At 37.1% G+C, this 15,888-nt stretch overlaps 1 pseudogene; it reads left to right on the top strand.

The window, feature by feature from the left end:
- The first annotated feature begins 298 nt into the window (after positions 1-298).
- Positions 299-1,159, top strand: LOC117017012 (putative olfactory receptor 2B8; annotated as a pseudogene).
- The last annotated feature ends 14,729 nt before the right edge of the window (positions 1,160-15,888 follow it).

The following is a 15,888-nucleotide window of genomic DNA, read 5'->3' as shown; positions in this document are numbered from 1 at the left end:
CTTTCTGTTCAGCACCCAGGAAAAATGATGAAAGTGTACATTTCTATTCAGTAATATAAAATAATATTGAATGTCAACTGTAATTGAAAAATCAAAAAAAGGGGAGAAAGGGTATAGAGGAGTAAGAGGTTCAAATTTCCAGGTATAAAACAAGTCATGGGAATGTCATGCACAGCACGGGGAATATAGTCAATAATATTGTGATGGTGAGGTACGGTGCCAGACGCTTGCTAGACTTGTTGTATATTTTCTTATTCCAGCAAATTTTTCTCTTTTAGTAGTAATGCAATGAAAAATAATGGTCATTCTGAACATCAGCTCCTTCAGCGGATTTTTTCTGCTGGGCTTCTCTGAGCATCTTGTACTGGAGACGAACCTCTTTGCTATCACTGCTGCTTTTGTATTTGCTGACCCTGCTGGGCAACATGGCCACCGTCCTTTTGGCTGGTCTGGATCCCTGACTCCACACTCCGATGTACCTTTTCCTAACACAGTTGTCTTTAGTGGACCTCTGCTGTACCAGCAGCAAGGTGCCGCAGCTGCTTGTTAACTTGCAGGGCCCGGAGAAGACGATAAGTTATGGTGGCTGTGTTGGTTAACTGTATGTGTCCTTGGCAATGGGCTCCATATGCCGGCCCTTACACTACACCATCCTCATGCATCCAAGAGTCTGTTGGCAGCTGGTGGCCACAACCTGGCTGACTGGCTTGGACAGCTCACTGGTACAGATTGTGCTTATCACACAGGTCCCCCTTTGTGTAAGGAATGTCATAGATCATGTTTTCTGCGAAGTGCCCGTTCTCCTCAAACTGGGCTGTGTGGATATCACATTCAATCTGATGGAGCTTTTTCTGGTCAGTGCATTTTTACTCCTGGTGCCCCTCCCTCATTCTTATTTCCCACAGCTGCATTGCTCAAGCCGTGTGGAAGATCAGGGCCTCTCAAGATTGTCGAAAGGCCCTGGGAACATGCTCTTCCCATTTGGTGGTTCTGCTCTGGCTCTGCTATGGCCACATATCTGCAGCCCACTTCAGCCACCTCCTGGGACCGGGACAAGTTCACTCTATGGAATTGTCACTCCACTCTAAATCCTTTCATCTACACATTATGTAACAAAGATATGAAAGGGGCACTGAGGAAAGTAATGGGGAAGGAGTAAAGAAAAAGGAGTCTGAAGAGATAGTGGAAACTGGAGAATGCAGAATTGCTAAATGGAAACAAACCATGAGATGTTTTTCATTCTCAAAAAGTGATGATCTTTCTTTTATTTCTGAGTAGCCAAATTCATAAGACAGAACATATTAATTTTATCAGGTTAATGTATTTTTATAGCTTAACTACAAGGGTTAAATAACTGAGATTAGGTAATCTTCACTCTACCAACGACCAGCTTAATGACAATGACTAACTCAAGCAATTCTTATTGTCATTATTAATATTAGAAAAAGGCAGTGAAAATACCATCCTGCATAGTTGAGAAGGTACTGTGAGATGGAGTTAGACAAAGTAGTGATTTGTGGATTGCAAATGTAAAATATAAGCAATTCCACATACAATTTTAGGGGTTAATTTTAGTTTTAGATTATTTAGAATTATACAATCTCCACGTCGTTAGGTACCTTAGAGTCCATCTGGCCTAATTGATCTAGTAAACAAAGCCCAGGAAAACATTTTTGAATGATAGTCATTCATATTTATTTAAACATTTCCATAGAAGGGGATGCTCCACATTTAGGAAGTTATGCTCATTATCCTCTTTTTCCTAAGATCAAGCTGGAAGTTTGCCTTTCTATGAAATCAGCCCTGTTGGTTTGGCTTTGGCCTTCAGAGGCAGACAAATAGCCTCTGACAATATAATCTTCCCTTTGCCTAAATACTTTCAACATGTGAAATAGAGTGCTATGCACTTCTCTGAATTAACGCATAATAGTTTCCTCTATTTCTTAGGTCACATGATGCCAGGCCTCCTCACAATCCTAGTATTTTATCTTCATTTTTTTAAATTTTAAAATTACAGTTGACATGAAATATTACTTTATATTAGTTACAGGTGTGTAGCATAGTGGTTAGACATTTATATAATTTATGAAGTGAGTGCTCTGTTAAGTCTACTACCCACTTGGCACTATACACAGGTATTACAACATTATTGACTATGTCCTTTATGTTGTACTTTACATCCTCATGACTATTTTGTAACTATCCATTTGTACTTCTTAATCCCACCACTGTTTTTACCCTGCCCCGCAACCACTCTCCCATCTGACAATCATCAGTTTGTATCTATGAGCGTGTTGCTATTTTGTTTGTTTGTTTATTTTGTTCTTTAGATTCCACATTCAAGTGAAATCAATCATATAACATTTGTCTTTTTCTGTCTGATTTATTTCACTCAGCCTAATATACTCTAGGTCCGTTCACGTTGTCACAAATGGTAAGATTTCATTCTTTTTTATGGCAGAGTAATATTCCATTGTGTATGTACCACACCTTCTTTATCCAATCGTCTATTGGTGGGCAATTGGGTTGCTTCCATATCTTAGCTGTTGTAAATAATAGTGCAATTAACATAGGGGTCACATATCTCTTCAAATTGGTGTTTTGGATTTCTTCAGATAACCCAAAAGTGGAATTAGTGGGTCATAAGTTAGTTCTATTTTTAATTTTTTGAGGAACCTCCATATTGTTTTCCATAGTGGCTGCACAGATTTGATTTCATACCAACAGTGCATGAGGGTTCTCTTTACTCTAGATCCTTGCCAACACTTATTGTTGATGTTTGTCATAATAGCCATTTTGACTGGTGTGAGGTGATATCTCATTGTGGTTTTAATTTGCATTTATCTGATAATTAGTGACTGAGCATCTTTTCAGATGTCTATTGGCCACCTATATGTCCTCGTTGGAAAAATGTCTATTCAGCTCTTCTGCCCATTTTTTAATTGGAATTTTTTTTGCTGTTAAGTTGAATGAGTTCTTTATAAATTTTGGATATTAACCCCTTATTGGATATATATTTGGCAAATATCTTCTCCCATTGAGGAGGTTATCTTTTTGTTTTGTTAATGGCTTCTTTGCTGTGCAAAAACTTTTTAGTTTGAAATAGTCCCATATGTTAATTTTTCTTTTGTTTTCTTGCCCAAGGAGATATATCGAATATCTATATTTATATATATAATTAAGAACGATGTCAGAGAGTTTATTGCCTGTTCTCTTCTAGGAGTTTTATGGTTTCGGATCTTACATTTCAGTCTTTAATCCATTTTGAGTTTATTCTTGTATATAGAATAAGAAGTTGATCCAGTTTTATTTTTTTGCATGTGTCTGTTCAGTTTTTCCAACACAATTTATTGAATAGACTGTTTTTACCCCATTGTATATTCTCGACTTCTGTATAGTAGATTCACTGTATAGGCATGAGTTTATTTCTGGACTCTCTATTCTGTTCCATTGATCTATGTGTCTGTTTTTATACCAGTACCATGCTGTTTTTATTACTATTACCTTATAGTATAGTTTGGTATCAGGTAGTATGATACCTCTGTGCTCTTTCTCAAGATTGCTGTGGCTATTCAGGGTCTTTTGTGATTCCATATACATTTTACAATTATTCTAGTTCTGTGAAAAATGCCATAGCATTTTGATAGGGAATGCATTGAATCTGTAGATTGATTTGGGAAGTATGAACATTTTAAAGATGTTAATTCTTTTTATCCCAGAGCATGGTATGCTTCCATTGATTTGCATCTTGTTCAATTTCTTTCTTCAATGTCTTATAATTTTCTGAGTACAGGACTTTCACCTCCTTGGTTAAATTTGTTCCTAGGTGTTTTATTTTATTTTTTATGAATTGTAAATGAGATTGTTTTCTTAATTTCTCTTTCTGAGAGTTTGTTATTGGTGTATAAAGATGCAACTGATTTCTGAATATTAATTTTATATCCTGCTACTTTACTGAATTCATTCATCAGTTTAATAGTTTTTTTGTTTTTTTTTTTAAGGAAAAATAGAATCTTTCAGTTTTCTTTCTTTTATTTTTCTTTTTTAATTTATTTGGGTGACAATTGTTAGTAAAATTACAGAGGTTTCAGGTGTACAGTTCTGTATTACATCATCTATAAATCCCATTGTGTGTTCACCACCCAGAGTCAGTTCTCCTTCCATCACCATATATTTGATCCCCCTTACCCTCATCTCCCGCCCCCCTCCACAGTGTAGGAACCTCCACACTACACTGTCTTCCATAGCGGCTGCACCAGTCTGCATTCCCACCAACAGTGTATGAGGGTTCCTTTTTCTCCATAGCCTCTCCAACACTTGTTACTATTTGTCTTGTTGATGATAGCCATTCTGACTGGGGTGAGGTAGTATCTCATTCTGGTTTTTATTTGCATTTCTCTGATGATTTGTGATGTTGAACATTTTTTCATTTGTCTATTTGCCATTTGTATGTCCTCTTTGGAGAAATGTCTCTTCAGGTCCTCTGCCCATTTTTCAATAGGGTTGTTTGCTCTTTTGTTGTTGAGTTGCATGAGTTCCTTGTATAATTTGGATATTAGTCCATTATCGGAGGCACTGTTTGCAAAAATCTTCTCCCATTCAGTTGCTTGTCTCTTTATTTTGTCAATGGTTTCTTTTGCTGTGCAGAAGCTTTTAAGTTTCATATAGTCCCATTCGTTTATTTTAGCTTTTACTTCCATTGCTTTTGGAGTCAAATTCATAAAATGCTCTTTGAACCCAAGGTCCATATGTTTAATACCTATGTTTTCTTCTGTGCAGTTTATTGTGTCAGGTCTTATGCTTAAGTCTTTGATCCTTTTTGAATTAATTTTGGTACATGGTAGCAGATAGCAGTCCAATTTCATTCTTTTGCACGTGGCTATCCAATTCTCCCAGCACCATTTATTGAAGAGGCTGTCTTTCCTCCATTGTATGTTTTTAGCTTCTTTGTCAAAAATTGTATCTTTCAGTCTTAAAGTATCGACCATCAGCCTCCTCCTGAGCCGTACAGGTGTCCTCATCTTAACGAAATGTGAAGTCAAGAGACATTGACTCCGTCGAGAAATTGGCCTGCTGTTGTCTGGGATGTCAGCAAGGGAAGGGAGAAAGTCCTGAATGCATCATTATGGCAGGTCCAGGAGGGAAGCCAGAGAGCAGATCAAGCCGTTCTTGTCTTGCTTGTTATTAAAAATGAGAGGGGCTGGTGTTTCTCTCTTCCTTTGCTGCTTCAAGCAGAACGGGGGCGTCCAGAGGTGGGGGGCATTATGAGATGGGCTTGTAATGTTGTAGGTGAAGCATTTCATGGACAGCTCCATTTGTGAACACCAGTTCCATTTGTGAACACCGGGAGTCGTCTCTGGAGGAATTGGGAGAAAAGGCAGAGGAGGTGGGGACCAAATCCGCTAATTTTGGAACAATAATTCAGGCCAGTGATTTAGGAAATTCTTACAGGCAAACAATCAAATTTCCAGGAGGTATCCTTGACTTTCTTCTTCTGTCTTTCTCTTTTAAGTGTGTTGTCGGAGAGTGGGTAGACATTCCAGGATGTAGGAACAAAGCCTCGTGAACAAAGCCAAGCAGGCCAAGGATTTATTCAAAGAAAATATAGTCCCAAAATGCAGTACATAAGTCCAGGAAGAAAGTGACTGCCAGTTTAATAGTTTTTTGGTGGAAATTTTTGGGTTCTCTATATATAGTATCATGGTATCTGCAAATAATGACAGTTTTACTTGTTCTTTTTCAATTTGGGTGACTTTTGTTTCTTTTTCTTGTGTGATTGCAATGGCTAGGACTTCTAATATTACGCTGAATAAAAGTGGTAAAAGTGGACATCCTTGCCTTGTTCCTGATCTTAAGGAGAATGCTTTTAGCTTTTTCCTGTTGAGTGTGATGTTAGGTGTGGGTTTGTCATATATGACCTTTATTATGTTGAGGGATGTTCCCTCTACTCTTGGTATTTGTTTTTAATTCAACTTAAAAAATTTAAATCTGCTTCCAACAAATAAACAAATAAACTTTGCTGATCAAGTTGATTTATATGGATGTAGTGAGATGGGAAGAATTTTTCTTTTAAATGTCTTTTGCCCAAAGCCAACCTAATTTTCATATGGGGAGGTTATTTTCCGGTTAATTTCTGCAAGCATTTCTCTCCATGTAGAAAGGAAAATGGTCACGACCATATTGACGGGCAATAGGCTTCCACATCTACTGAGAATAGCAGTATGTATTATGAATTGCATTCCTGCTCCACTAGAGTGGTACCGTCAGGACTATTCATAGCTCAGAAGACTACCTATGCTACTGAGGGCCTTACATTGTTTTCTCACCCAGTATTGTCTCCTCACCATGGACATAATTATAACATGTCCTTATAAAGTGGGCAATAAAACAAGAAAAATATAAACAATATAGATGCTGGTGTTTCCTCTATCTGCTTGGTTGTGTCAACCAGAATGTATGAAGCAAACTTGAAACTTCTCCTCTCTCAAAATATCAAATTGGTTATTGCATCCTATGGACGTTCTTTCTTAATACTTTTCAAATTATTTTACCATCATTTCCAGTCTAACATAAAAGAGAGTGGTGCCATTTGCTTACAATAGGCTGTATAAATACTTGTTAAATAATTGAGTAAATCAAATTAATAATGAGTAGACATCAGTAAACTGTTTAGGTAGAAATGCCATATTAGATATTTGTATGACAATGACACATTAAACAGACTGCTTATATACATTAAGGCTATCACTTATTCAGTTAATTATTTCATGATTTAAAATTTTTCATAGCCATTTTTTTCTTTATCTTATAATATTGACTTGGGCCATTGAAAGAATCTTTAGCACAATTATGGCATGTAACTTTTTCTTTTTTTAGTGTTAAAATGAATGTGTTCAAGATTTTTTCCCACTAAATATGATATTAGAGGTAGGTATTGGTATAAAATTCTTTTTTTTTTTAGGTATTTTTTTCTCTTTGCTTTTAATTTACACATAAAATATGGAGCACTCCAAAAAGGAACAGTGAAGGAACCATGTTCACTCCAAAAAGGAACCAAAAAGGAACCATGTTGCTACTAAGTTTAATATTAAAGTATGAGAAATTGACATAGCTGAAATAGGAATCAGCATGGTTTAATTTTCGATTGCAAATAATTTTTTTTTTAATTTATTGGAGTGAAAATTGTTAGTAAAATTATAGAGATTTCAGGTGTACAATTCTGTATTACATCATCTATAAATCCCATTCTGTGCTCACCACCCAGAGTCAGTTCTCCTTCCATCACCATATATTTGATCCCCCTTTACCCTCATCTCCCATCCCCCCACCCCATTTACCCTCTGGTAACCACTAAACTATTGTCTCTGTCTATGAGTTTTTGTTTCTCATTTGTTTGTCTTGTTCTTTCGTTGTGTTGGTTTATATACCACATATCAGTGAAATCATATGGTTCTCTACTTTTTCTGTCTTATTTCGCTTACCATTATAATCTCAAGATCCATCCATGTTGTCACAAATGTTCCTATATCATCTTTTCTTACCGCCGAATAGTATTCCATTGTGTATATATATCACAACTTCTTTATCCATTCATCTATCGAAGGACATTTTGGTTGTTTCCATGTCTTGGCCACTGTAAACAAAGCTGCAATGAACATTGGAGCACACGTGTCTTTATGGACAAATGTTTTCAGATTTTTTTGGTAGATACCCAGGAGAGGGATTGCTGGGTCATATGGTAATTCTATTCGTAATTTTTTGAGGAATCTCCACACTGCCTTCCATAACGGCTGCATCAGTTTACATTCCCACCAACAGTGTGTGAGGGTTCCTTTTTTTCCCACAGCCTCTCCAACACTTGTTACTATTTGTCTTGTTGATGATAGCCATTCTGACTGGGGTGAGGTAATATCTCATTCTTGTTTTTATTTGCATTTCTCTGATGATTTGTGATGTGGAGCATTGTTTCATATGTCTATTTGCCATTTGTATGTCCAGGTCCTCTGCCCATTTTCCAATTGGGTTGTTTGTTTTTTTGTTGTTGAGTTTCATGTGTCCCTGGTATATTTTGGAGATTAGCCCCTTATCGGAGGCACTGTTTGCTAAAATCTTCTCCCATTCAGTTGCTTGTCTCTTTATTTTGTCAATGGTTTCTTTTGCTGTGCAGAAGCTTTTAAGTTTCATATAGTCTCATTCGTTTATTTTAGCTTTTACTTCCCTTGCCTTTGGAGTCAAATTCATAAAATGCTCTTTGAACCCAAGGTCCATAAGTTTAGTACCTATGTTTTCTTCTATGCAGTTTATTGTGTCAGGTCTTATGCTTAAGTCTTTGATCCATTTTGAATTAATTTTGCTACATGGTGACAGACAGCAGTCCAGTTTCATTCTTCTGCATGTGGCTATCCAGTTCTCCCAGCACCATTTATTGAAGAGACTGTCTTTCCTCCATTGTATGTTTTTAGCTTCTTTGTCAAAAATTATCTGTCCATATTTATGTGGTTTTATTTCTGGGTTCTCAATTCTATTCCATTGGTCTATGTGTCTGTTTTTCTGCCAATACCATGCTGTTTTGATTATTGTAACCCTGTAGTACAAGCTAAAGTCAGGGAGTGTGATACCTCCAGTATTGTTCTTTTTTCTTAAAATTGCTTTGGCTGTTCGGGGTCTTTTGTGGTTCCAAACAAATCTGATGATTTTTTGTTTTATTTCTTTAAAAAATGCCATTGGGATTTTGATGAGGATTGCATTAAATCTGCATATTGCTTTGGGTAATATGGCCATTTTAACTATGTTGATTCTTCCAATTCATGAGCACGGAATCTCTTTCCATTTCTTTGTGTCGTCTTCAATTTCTTTCAAAAATGTCTTATAATTTTCAGCATATAGGTCCTTCACGTCCTTGGTTAAGTTTATTGCTAGGTATTTTATTCTTTTTGCTGCAATTGCAAAAAGAATTGTGTTTTGTATTTCTTTTCTGAGATTTCATTGTTAGCATATAGGAATGCAATGGACTTTTGTACGTTGATTTTGTAGCCAGCAACTTTACTGTATTCATTGATTGTTTCTAATAGCTTTTTGGTGGAGTCTTTAGGGTTTTCTCTATATAGCATCATGTCATCTGCAAAGAGTGACAGTTTAACTTCTTCATTCCCAATGTGGATGCCTTTTATTTCTTTCTCTTGCCTGATTGCTCTGGCGAGGACTTCCAACACTATGTTGAAAAGCAGACGTGATAGGGGACAGCCCTGTCATGTTCCTGAACGAAGAGCAAAGGGCTTCAGTTTTTCACCATTATAGGAGATTAGCTGAGGGTTTGTCATATATGGCCTTTATTATGTTAAGGTATTTTCCTTCTATACGTATTTTATTAAGTGTTTTAATCATAAATGGATGTTGTATCTTGTCAAATGCTTTTTCTGCATTAAACGATATAATCATATGATTTTTGTCCTTTATTTTGTTTATGTGATGTATCACATTGATGGATTTGTGGATGTTGAACCATCCTTTTGCCCCTGGGATAAACCCCACTTGGTCCTGATGAATAATCTTTTTAATGCATTGTTGTATTCAATTTGCTAGAATTTTGTTTAGGATTTTTGCATCTGTATTCATCAGAGATATTGGTCTGTAGTTTTCTTTTTTTGTGTTGTCCTTACCAGGTTTTGGGATCAGGGTAATGTTGGCCTCATAAAATGAGTTAAGGAGTACTGTTTCTTCTTCAATTTTTTGGAAGAGATTGAGTAGGATTGGTATTAAATCATCTTTGAAGGTTTGGTAGAATTTACTAGTGAAGCCATCTGGTCCAGGACTTTTGCTTTTGGGAAGGTTTTGGATGACTGATTCAATTTCGTTACTGGTGATCGGTCTGTTTAGATTTTCCAGTTCTTCATGGTTCAGCGTAGGAAGACTATATGTTTCTAAGAACTTGTCCATTTCTTCTAGGTTTTGAATTTGGTGGCATATAGTCCTTCATAGTATTCTTGGATGATCCTTTGTATTTCTGTGGCATCCGTGATAACTTCCCCTTTTTCATTTCTGAGTTTGTTAATTAGTGTCTTCTCTCTTTTTATCTTAGTGAGTCTAGCCAAGGGTTTGTCAATTTTATTAGTCTTTTCAAAGAACTAGCTCTTTGTCAGATTAATTTTTTCTATTGTCTTTTTGTTCTCTGTTTCATTTAGTTCTGCTCTGATTTTTGTTATTTCCTTTCTTCTTCTGACCTTGGGTTTCACTTGTTCTTCTTTTTCTAGTTCTTTAAGGTGTTACATGAGGTTATTTATTTGGGATTTTTCTTGTTTCTTGAGATAGGCCTGTAATGATATAAATTTCTCTCTTAAAACTGCTTTCGCTGCATCCCAAAAATTTTAGTAGGATGTATTTTCATTGTCATTTGTTTGTATGTGTCTTTTGATCTCCCCTCTAATTTCTTCTTTGACCCAGTCGTTCTTTAAAGGTATGTTGTTTAATAACCATGTATTTGTGTTTTTTTCTGTTTTCTTTTTGCAGTTGATATCCAATTTCAAAGCCTTCTGATCAGAGAATATGCTTGGTATGATGTCAATCTTCTTAAATTTGCTGAGGCTGGTTTTATGTCCCAATATATGATCTATCCTTGAGAATGTTCTATGTACACTAGAAAAGAATGTATAGTCTGATGTTTTAGGATGAAGTGCTCTATATATGTCAATTATGTCCATTTCATCTAACGTGTCATTTATGGTTGCTATTTCGTTATTTATTTTCTGTTTGGAGGACCTATCCATAGCTGTCAGTTTAGGTCCCCTAGTTTAGGTCCCCGAGTATTTATGTCCCCTAGTATAATGGTGTTTTGGTCAATTTCTCCCTTTAGTTCTGTTAGTAGTTGCTTGGTATATTTCGGTGCTCCCTGATTGGGGGCATAAAATTGATGACTGTTATGTCTTCTTGTTGTATAGTCCCCTTTACCATTATGAAATGTCCATCTTTGTCTCTTGTTATCTTTTTCACCCTGAAGTCTGTTTCATCTGATATCATTATGGCTACACCTGATTTTCTCTGGGTACCATTTGCTTGGAGTGTCAATTTCCACCCTTTCACTTTGAGTCTATGCTTGTCCTCGTAGCTGAAATGTGTCTCCTGGAGACAGCATATGGTTGTGTTTAGTTTTTTGATCTTATCTGCTACTCTGTGCCTTTTTACTGGTGAGTTCAGTCCATTTACATTTAGGGTGATTATTGATATGTGAGGATTTCCTGTCATTCTATCTTTAGTTTTCTGGTAAGGCTGTGTCTCCATTGTTTCTTTGCCTTTTTGTTGTTTTCTATTATTTCTGTGTGGTGATATTCTATGATGTTTCCCTCTGTTTCTTGTTTTATTACAGTATATATTTCAGTTCTGGATTTTTTTTTTTTGAGTGGTTACCCTTAAGTTTATGTAAACGAAAGTTTGATATGTAGAATATTCCATTTTCTTCAGCATGCTTACTTTGTCCATTCCCATATTCTAGTTCAGGCTTTTACTCTCCCCCTTTTTATGTTTCGGTTGCCACAAATTGTCCCTGCTTATGGTGGTCGAATAGTCTCCTTTAGTATTTCTTGTAGTTCACGTCATGTATTAGAAAATCCCTGCAGCTTCTGTATGTCTGGAAAGGTCTTTATTCCTCCTTCATATCTAAAGGATATCTTTGCTGGATATATTATTCTTGGCTCATAAGTTCTCTCTTTCAATGGTTTGAATATTTGGTTCCACTCCCTCCTGGCTTGTAGAGTCTCTGCTGAAAAATCTGATGATAATTTAATGGGCTTTCCTTTGTAGGTTACCGTCTTCTTTTCCCTGGCTTCCTTGAGGATTCTTTCTTTGTCGTTGATTTTAGACAGCTTCAATACAATGTGCCTTGGAGAAGGCCTATTGGGATTGAGGTAATTAGGTGTTCTATTTGCTTCTTGGATTCGAGGATTCAGTTCTTTCCACAAGTTTGGGAAGTTTTCATCAACAATTTGTTTGAATATATTCTCTGTTCCCTTCTCTCTTTCTTCTCCTTTTGGTATGCCCGTTATTCTTATATTGCTCTTTCTGATGGAGTCAGAAAGTTCTTGTAGAGTTCTTTCATTTCTTTTAAGTCTCAAGTCTCTTTCTTTTTCCATCTGCATAATTTCCAGGTTTCTATCTTCGATGTCACTGATTCTGTCCTCCATCTGGTCAACCCTGCTACCTAAACTGGTTTTTTCATTCTCAATTTCTTCTATTGAGTTCTTAATCTCCAGAAATTCTATTTGGTTCTTTTTTAAAATTTCAATCTCTTTCGTAAAATGCTCATGTTGTTCTTTGATTGTGTTTCTGAGTTCATTAAACTTCCTTTCTGTGTTTTCTTGCATCTCGTTGAGTTTTTTCAGAACTACAATCTTGAATTCTCTGTCATTTAAGTCACATATTTCGTATCTTTAAGTTCCTTTTCTGGAGACTTTTCACTTTCTTTCTGAGCTATCTTGTTCCCTTGGTTATTCATGGCAATTACTGATTTATTATTTCTCTTCCTAGACATCTACAGGAGTGGCTTCTGCAACAGGTTGATAGGAAGAGGTGTTTCTTTTGTTTTCCATTATTTGTTGGTAGAAAGTTTTATTTTCTCTCCGACTGCAGCCTTTTTTTTCTCTCTCACACGGTAGTGCTATGTTTTCTCTGCACTATTCCAGCTTTTCACAGAATGGGGGGATTCCCTGGAAGGTGGGCTTCTCCTCTGTTAATAGTTCACCTGGGTCACATGGTGCAATATCCGTTTGGGTATGCGGAAAGTTTTTGAAGTTTCAAAGCTCTTCCTGTACCAGATTCAGAGCCCGTATGTTTCAGCAGTTCTGTTTACTCCTGCAGGGATCCACCCAGATAGGTGGGGTCAGGGGCAGGGTGAGTTGTGAGAGGTGGCCCAGAGCAATGGCGGTGACCACCACCACAGCAATCCTGCTTCCACAGCTCCCTCTCCTTTGCTGGAACTAGTTGGGCTGTGAATCTGTGTCTGCGGTCCACAGTTCTCAGAATAGCAAATATTCTGTTTTTTTGATCTCACCGTGCTACTGTTCCACTTCTAGCACTGGGCAGGTGGGGGCGGGGCCAGTTCTGGGAGGGTAGGGAGCGGGCTGCTAATCTCAGTACCTAAGTCTTCCATTCTCTGCTCAGCAGTGAGGGCTTAAACCACTGTTTTCAGCCTTCTTCCCTCAGTCTTTTCTCTGAGGTCTCTGCCGTGAGCGTTGGGTTCAGCCATGTTATATGCTGCCCCCTCAGCTCTGTGGGCCATAAGTGGAGCCCTAGCAGTACCAGTTTTTCCCTCTTCCGCAGCTGCGGTAATTCCTGGATGCAGCGAGCTCGGAGCACTAAGCTAGGTCTGCGTCCTGTGTCCCCATGGCTCCGTCTCTGCACTTCTCCCTTCCCATCTCCCCCGCTCACGCAATTCGCCCACCTTTAGGTGAATTCAGTAGTGGGCCTGTTCGTCTTGACTGTCTGCTGTGCACGGAGTCCTTTGTGAAGTTATTGTTGTTCGATTAGTTGTAAATTCCAGGGGAGCTTTACAGAGGCTCACCTCATGCCGCCATTTTGATGATTCCAAATAAAAAAAAATATATAATTCTTAATAGATATAATAATTTCCATTTAATTCCTGGTTTTATGAGATTAAAAAAGCAATGCCCCCCACAAATTGTTATTAAATTCCATTAATTTTTTTGTGCATTTACTTTGAAATACTTGTATATGTAAAATTTTTCTGTTAGGCCATTATTCTGATGAATTGTAGTCTTATATTTACTGCTGTTGACTCATATTTGCAAAGCTGTGATAAGCCTGATTGGATAATGGGTTTTTTTAGAATGTTCATTTGTATTTAATGAATGTTTCATTTATGAATTTTAAGTCCATGTTAATAAGTGCTCCTAATTTTTCTGAACTGGTACCTTTCTAGAAATACAATCCTGATGATCAATGAAGAACATCACATAAGAAAACTACAGTTCACTTTTGATGACAATTAAAAAACAATTATAAAACAGTAGAGAGAGAGAAAAAGAGAGAGAGAGAGAAAAAGAGAGAGAGAGAGATGGATATTATAATGGGGGTGTTACAGGCAATGTAAAAACTGACAGTTTTGTGAAGGGACTTATTCCCAGAGGAAGTTCATATAAAGGATGATGGGGTGATATTTGGTGCAAAGAAGAGAAAATCTTTGCAGCTGTGGTTATTATAGATTAGCTCTGATTCTTGGGCAACAAGCAGTCTGGCACTGTGGTGCTCAGTGATACCATTAGGCATCATTTGGGTATCAGAGAGGGTCCTGACAGGTAAGAGAAATCTTCCTGGATGGTTTAGATGAAGGTATACATGCCATTTTGAGTAGGAGCATGGGGAAACAGAAGGAATAGGGAGGCACCCAGAGACTAGCCACAGGGGAAGCATATTCCCTTTTGATCTGGAAGAACAAGGGAAGGAAAAGTGTCATCCAGAGATTGGGAACTGTGGACAGGAGTGACTTGTGTGTGCTGTAGGTATGCAGCTGCTCCCAGAGATGCACTGAAGCAAAGGGAAGAAAGGGAAAATATCCTGCAAGCTTTCACTTCATTTTCTCATCTTCTGGTGCCTTGATAGGTGTGGGGACCCCGATGGGAATTCAACAAGCAGATGCTGCTGGGAGATGGCAGTCCACAAGGATCAGCTTCCGAAGGCAAAGAGCAGATCAGAAGATAGATCTGAGGCCAAGCAGAATAAGAGTCCTCAGGCTCCTTCTCTCTTTCTGCTTCACCATCGTTAGCATGAGTCTTCATTCTCATACTTTTTGCCTTATGGTTGCATAAAGATATTTACACCTGTATGACTCATGTTCTGAGCAGAAAGAAAGAGTTGAGTAAAGAAGCTAAAAGATATATTCTCTGAATATTTTGTCTTTTTAACTGAGAAGGTACATTTTCCTATATTTCATTGACCAGAACTGTATCAGTTCTGGCATTGAGTTAGTTTGGGAAATTGACTATTTCATCTAGTCACATTGCTTTCTCTCCAAAATTGGGGCTCAACAAATTAAGGGAAAAAATGGGGGATGGATCTTGGGTAGGCAACTAGTAGGGTGAGCCAAACTGAGTATGATTAATTGGTAGAGTGGGGAGGTGTCAAGCAGAGGTAAAATGTGATTAAAGTTGGAAGTTTAGAAATAGTGTGTTCAGTTTCTGACTAGAATTAATTTAATACTAGTGGGGTCATTAAGGAGAGGCTCATGGGAACCAGATATTTAGTGACTGTTAATTTCTGGGAAAAAGAGGTGAAGAAATAAAGATGTTGAATAGGCATGTCATAGTCAAAGATGTCAATGGCTTAGGACATTGGACTCCCACTGTTTGTGGATGCAACATTTCTAGAGAAGATATTAAAAATATTTTTGAAAAGTGTCCAGCCATTTTGCAAAATGGTCTGTGTTAAGACTTCATGAAGTACTATATAATGAGAAAATGGAAACATTAGTGTCCAACAATAGGAGATTTCTTTGACAAATTATGGTGCATACCATGTTTTATAATTTATCACTATTCAAGTATTCATAAAACACATACATGTTGCAAGAGGAAAGCATTGATAGTATATTATTAAGTGAAGACACAGATGATAAAATATGATATATAGTAGGAGCCTAATTCATTATACATCTTATGTATGTATAAGTGCATGTAATTCTAGTGAAACCACTGCAGACATTTTAGTGCAAAATTTTCCTAAACTTTTTACGTGTTATTATTTTTATATTTATTAAATGTATTGGGGTGACATTTGTTGGTAAAATTATATAGGTTTTAAGTGTACATTTCTATAGTGCATCACCTATATATTGCATTGTGTGTAAAATGTGTGCGTGGGCAAGAAGATATGCAAATGTGGTGA

This window comes from Rhinolophus ferrumequinum, chromosome 24 (genome assembly GCF_004115265.2).
Source record: "Rhinolophus ferrumequinum isolate MPI-CBG mRhiFer1 chromosome 24, mRhiFer1_v1.p, whole genome shotgun sequence".
Taxonomy (NCBI): Eukaryota; Metazoa; Chordata; class Mammalia; order Chiroptera; family Rhinolophidae; genus Rhinolophus; species Rhinolophus ferrumequinum.
This window is presented reverse-complemented; position numbering and strand designations above follow the sequence as displayed.